The sequence below is a fragment of the Ailuropoda melanoleuca genome, chromosome 11 (assembly GCF_002007445.2).
Source record: "Ailuropoda melanoleuca isolate Jingjing chromosome 11, ASM200744v2, whole genome shotgun sequence".
Taxonomy (NCBI): domain Eukaryota; kingdom Metazoa; phylum Chordata; class Mammalia; order Carnivora; family Ursidae; genus Ailuropoda; species Ailuropoda melanoleuca.
This window is the reverse complement of record NC_048228.1, coordinates 11,610,744-11,616,761: the sequence shown is the minus strand read 5'-3', so window position 1 is coordinate 11,616,761 and position 6,018 is coordinate 11,610,744.

The window sequence follows — 6,018 nt, the reverse complement described above, 5'->3', positions numbered from 1 at the left end:
GCCAGAGAGAGGCCTTGTGTGTTAGAAGTGGGGGGTGGGGAGCTCACCCCAAGCGTTTAAACAGAGCTTCTCGCCCAAGGCACACACGTCCTGGAACCATGGGAGTGGGGGTGGGTGGGAGGTGGGCAGGGGGCCAGGGAGCAGGCCCTGCTGAGCCTGGCCTCCATGCCAACAGGCTTCTGTCACCTTTGATCTCTAGACTTCTGGAGGGCAGGGAGGCCGGAGAACGATGAGAGCAGCTATGGGCTCCCTCCCACACATCTCTGCAGAGCTCGTTGAAATAGATTCTTCGACCATCCGTGTAGGGCGCTGAGGTTTACAAAGGCTTTTCACAAGTTTTGGCTTGTTGGAGCCTCAGTACTCTGAGTTTTTGTGAGCAGCCCCATTTTACAGAAGAGGAAAACTGAGGCTGGGCCCAGGGACAGGGCTTGCCCAAGGCCACACAGCAAGTTAGAGACAGAGGCCAGAATTGAAAGCAGGGCCGGGAATCCCACTTAGAAGCTTTTCTCACGGATAAGGAGACTGAGGCTCAGAGATGTGCAGTGACTTGCCCTAAGTCACACAGCAGGAAGGAGCAGAGACCTTGAGGGAACCTAGAGTCCTTATTTCAAACCCTGAGCCTCCCCCATGATCCCACACTGTGGCCCCGCATGCCAGATATGGTTCACAGTGAGCCTTAAGAAGGTGTCATCCACAAGTGACCAGGGACGTGGACCAGGTGAGCAGAGATGATCTGGGGCAGAGGAGGAAGGCTTCCTGGTGGAGGTGGCCCCAGAGCTGAACCAAGTAGGGGCAGTAGGGACAAGTAGGAATTAACAAGTGGGGGAGGACAGCACAGGCAGAGGAAACTGGAGGTGTGAGACCACGCGGTTGGGCAAGGGGGAGCCATTAACACTTCGCTGATATGAGGGTGATGTGGGGGGCCGAAATGGTCTCCAGGGCCTCGTCAGGCAGGTCCAGGAGTGGGGATTTTAAGTTGAGGGCAGTGGGGAGCCACTGAGGACTTTAAGCAGGGTGAGGTGTGATGACTGTGCCCCAAACAGAAGGCACTGGTAGAGGCAGGCCCACAACCCCTGCTTCTTCCCGACTCAGACGGGACGTGTGGGGCAGCAGAGTCGTGAAGATGCTCAGCTTGCCTTGGGGTCTCAAGCCTGGCCTGCTCTGCCCTAACCCCCTGCCACTGCACGAAAGCGGCCTCCGTGGGTAGCCAGGTCTGGGTCCGGCCCACTGAGCATCAGGGAACCGTGCAGTGTTGGGTGGGGCACGCACGGGACCAGCTTGCCAGGCCTTCCTCCCGTTAGCGCTAGGCCACCTGGGCGTGGTAGGCACGGTGGCTGAGTCAGGCTTTCCTGGGGCCTGACCCATGCCAGGCCTGCCCGGCTGGCCACCATGGCTCTTTTACTGGGCTGTGGCCACTGCCATCACCACTGACAGAACGGTGGGTTCTGCAGGGAGCAAGCCTGCAATCCCACAGCCATCTGGGCACTCGAGCTCACTGGAGGCCAGGCCTGAGTCCCCTTCCCAAAGCAACTCAGCCACCTGATGGCCCCACTGGTGAGCAGAGGTGGACACAGGGAAGTTGCTGAGCATGGGAGGGAGATGGCCTCATGGGCTGTCTCCCTCCGAGCCCTGATGGGTATGAAGCCCTCTGAGGGCTCCAGCCTCCGAGCTGCAGACTGGGATCTGTGCTCAAAGGCCAGCGGGCAGCTGTCTGGAGCCTCCAACGGACCCCGTGATTGGCTAGAGGGGAGATTCTTTTTTTTTTTTTTTAAATTAAAATAAACTCCGCTCTGCCCTCTAGAGGGCCTAAAGGCAGTGACACCCCCATAGCAATAAGCACACCCAGCCCCCAGATCTTGGCCCCTAAGCACCATTGTCTAATGAAAGAACCCAGGATTCCTTAGAGAAGTGGCGGATTCCAGGGCTGAGGCAGGGAAAGTACAGGATGAGTCTGGAGCATTCTGTAGGGATAGAGGGTAAGGAAATGCTCAAAACAAATAATCAGATGGGGTGGGGGGTGTCAGACCCAGGAGTCAGCCTGGCCCCACAGCCAAACCTGGAGCAGGTTGAACGACAGAACGAAGAACACAAAAATAAATGGTAGCCCAATAAGATACACATGGCGGGGGGAGGAGAGGTTGGAGATGGGTTTGCTGCTTCCCCCTCGGCGGGCAGTGGGCACTGGGCGCTGGAGCCTCAGAGATGACCCCGGCCCCTCTCTTCCCTCATAGAGTGTTCAGGTGCGGCAGGAGAGCCCTACAGCAGGACCCAGGCTAAGAAGGGGAGGAGCTGGGTGTATAGGAGCCAGAGGGGGCACCTGATAAAGCCTGAAAGGTTCAGGTGGGCTCCCTGGAAACGTCCAAGCTGAAACACAGGTCAAGTGGGAGTCTACCAGGTGAGGTGGAGAGAAGTGGCCCCCAGAAGAGCCCGTCCCTGCCCTCCATACTCCCAGACCTCTGTGGGTAGGGCCTGAGTCTCCCCCATTGGGCCAGGACAAGCCACGCCCCTGTTCTAATGCCACCGGAGCCCATGGCTCTCATGTCGTGAGCAGCCCTATGATGCCGGCCCTGCTCTCATTCCCACCCCAGGCAGAACCTTCATCTCCGGCCTCAGTTGTCCCAGCTGGGAAGTGGGCTCTCAGCCCACTGCCCTCCCCCGGGTTTGAGCTGCAGGGCCCTTGGCAGCCCTTTGAGACACCCAACAAAGCCCTGAAGAAGGTGAAGGCAGCAATTAGGAGGGTGCTGGGTGGGGGTTGCCCTCTTTCCCAGCTGCTCCCAGTCTAGGTGGCAAGTTAGAACAGTATCACCGGGCACAGGGCTCAGATTTCCTAATTAATTAGAAAATCCTAGAGGAATGGGCAGGCTCTCCATTCTCCTACCCACCCCCACCTGCAGCTGTGGCCCAGGGCCCAGGACCCAGGATAGGGCCTGCGGGCCAGCAGATGCTGCTAGAACAGAGCTTGAGGAAATGTGCGCTGGAGTTCTCAGCTCTGGCCTCCCGTGCCCTCCCCCCACACCATGCTTTATGCCTGGGTCCCTGGCTCCCCAGAGCGGTGTCTGGGACCTAGTAGGCCCTCAATAAATATTTGCTCAATAAACAAATGAATGAGGGGAAGAGGGGCCTTAGGACCCAGTGGGGAGCCATTTGGACTATTCGATATCCCCAAAGGAGATTGTGTTGGGAGGGGGTATTGTAGGTGGGGCGTGTGACACAGACAGCCACAGTGCCCGCTGGCCTGGCTGCTGGAACCACACAGGTGGTAAAGGAGAAGGGATCAGGGTTTCTGAACACCTACTGTGTGCCGATCAGCATGCCAAGCCTGAGACCCACGTTGTCTTACTGAAAGATCACAATGACCCTGTAAGGCATGGATTTATCCCCACTTTAAAGATGGGGAACATTGAGGCTCAGCACTGTGATCCCTCAGCCGGGAGGTGACAGCAGAATTATGAGACAAGAGCCCTCTTGTCCCACTGCCTGCTGCTGAGTGACATTTGGGGGTCTTAGGGGTTCTTGGGAAGCAGGGTGGGAAGAGGAAGTCAGGGGCTCTATTGGGCACCGTTGGTTTTGCTGGAGGACCCTGGGGACGTCCCTCTGCATCTCTGGGTCTTGGTTTGTCCATTTGTAATATGGAGAAAACCTGTCCCAGCTGGGATGAGGGGCTTCTGCCCCCACCACAGACCTGTCCGGCCCCTCTTCCCAGGCAGTCCCCTGCAGCAGGCCCCCCTCCAGCCCCTTGGGGTCTGGCTTCCCAATCCAAACCTTGTCAGCCAGTTTCTGTCGGCAGAACCAGACCCCGGTTTCTGGGAAGCTGCAGCCGCATCCCGCCCTGCCAGGGGTGGGGGCTCCCTCTCTCCCCCTGGGCCTGGGCCCAATTTCAGCAGCCTCATCACATTCCCCGGTGGCCTCCACAGCCCGGACGGATGGATGCAGTTTCCACACTGGTCTGGCAGAGACAGGCAGCTGCGTGACCATGTCTCCTGCTGGGTGCAGGGGTCCTCCCTGCCAAGGACCAGGCCTCAGGGGTCAGTTAGACCAACCCCAGCATCTGGGCACAGACAGATGCACCCCCCTCCCCCAGCCCCAGGACACATGGACCACGCCCACCTTCCCCAGACTCTGCACCCGCCCAGCGGACTCCGGCGCCAGCTGGGCGCACCAAACCTACCCTGGCTTCTCCATCTGAGCTCTCCCCACCACCATGCCCCCCTCCCAGTCTCTGCCTGTGAAAACTGTACTCAGTCTCCCAGACTCAGCCGGGATTCCCCATCCTCTCAGAGACCCCAGGAACCACCCCTGCTCCCTGAATTGGGGAAACTCAGCCCCAGCTCTCCCATCGCCCCCTTCAGCCTATGGATGGCGGCGGAGCTGGAATGGTATGCAGAGGTGTGTCCGTCTGTCCTGACTCGTCCTCTGAGCAGCCCAACTTCCTTTCCTCAAGAACTCTATGAAGTGGAACTGTTGCTCTCTACCCCACGGGTGGGGGGACTGTGTACCCCATTCGTCCAGGACCCGGCTTCCATTGATTGTGCTACACAATTAGCAATAGTGTTCCTCTTCACTCTCTGTCCCCATTTGGATCATAATTTATTTGGTCACCCTACCAAGAGACACGGAGAAGGGAGGGGCGTTCCTAAAGCCCTAGAGCCAGCAAGTGGCAGAATCGGGATTCGAACCTGGCACCTCGCCCCAGAGCCCCGCTCTGACCCGATGGGTTTGGGCGTGAAGGAGCCTCAGCATTCTCCAGGGCCTGCTATGCGCCATCCGGTGCCTGGAGCTCTTCCCCACACCCCTGGCCTGACGTACCGGCTTCCTCTGACCTTTTGGCTCATGCATCCAGCCCCAGAGAAGGTACCCCGTCCCCCTTCCTACAGGTGCCCTGGACCCCCTACCATATTTCTTTCCTCCACTTTAGATTCTTTGCAGCGATGGGCTCACACGATGTGATAAATCTCTCATGGATGCCCCCTCCTGCCCAGTGGCCAGTTCCATGAGGGCGAGGACAAGTCTGTGTTGTGGCTCCTGGATCCCCACCAGGGTGCCCCCACCTAACTGATGAAGGACTCGATGAATGGTGCTTGGTACCAGGCAGAGGGCCGGGGGTGGGAGAACCCAGGTGGTGCCCTCACAGGCTCCCCAGTCTGCTGGGGAGAAAGACCCATGGGAACACTAAGAATGCCTGAGAGAGAAATTCTGTGGCTTGACAAGCATGGGACCTGGGGGACCCAGAGAAAGAGCCGTTGCTCAATCGAGGGCTGGTCAGGGAAGGTTTCCAGGGACGAGGTGGTATCTGAGCTGACATGAAGGACCAGGCGGTAGGGGGAGAATGCAGCGTGTTCAGCTCAGGAGCTGACGGCAGGACAGGCCGGTGTGGCTGCAGCTGGGAGCGCAGGGCGGGCCGCGGGGAGGGCCCAGCCTGCAGGGGCGGGCTGGGGTCTGAACGCAGAGGACCTTGTTGCCCTGCTGAGGATTTGCTTTTTATCCTAAGGCGGCTCAGTGGTTTTTAACTGGGGGAAGGGGGAAGGGAAGGTGAGCAAGAAAAATCTCAACTTGTATGTTTTTCAAAATTGTGTTGTCCCCTTGTAAAAAAAATATCTTTGTGTGTGTTGACTTACAAAAAGCAAAGCTGATTTCTTTACATGCCACTGTGGGACCAGAGCCACTTCCTGCCTGGCCCTCAGGGCCTGCTCTTCGGAACAGCTCCCAGGACGGAGCCACCACGAGGACGCAGGTGTCCCAGCCCCATCCCAGCCCCATCCCCCACCACCCCATCCCCAGCCATCTGTCTGGGAAGGTCCATTGTGGTGGCCTCTGACATCACGGCAGGGGGCAGCGTGATGTCACACGGCCCCTTTGTGGCCGTGGAAGGCGAGGTGCCCCCCACCAGAGGCCCCCTTCCCACTCCCGCCCAATCCTATTAAGCACAGGCTGGGGACAAAGGAAGGCGCTTTGTGTTTTAACCCTGCCTGAAGTGAGTCACAAGCTGCAGAGGGAGGGGATGGCAAGAGGTTGTACATT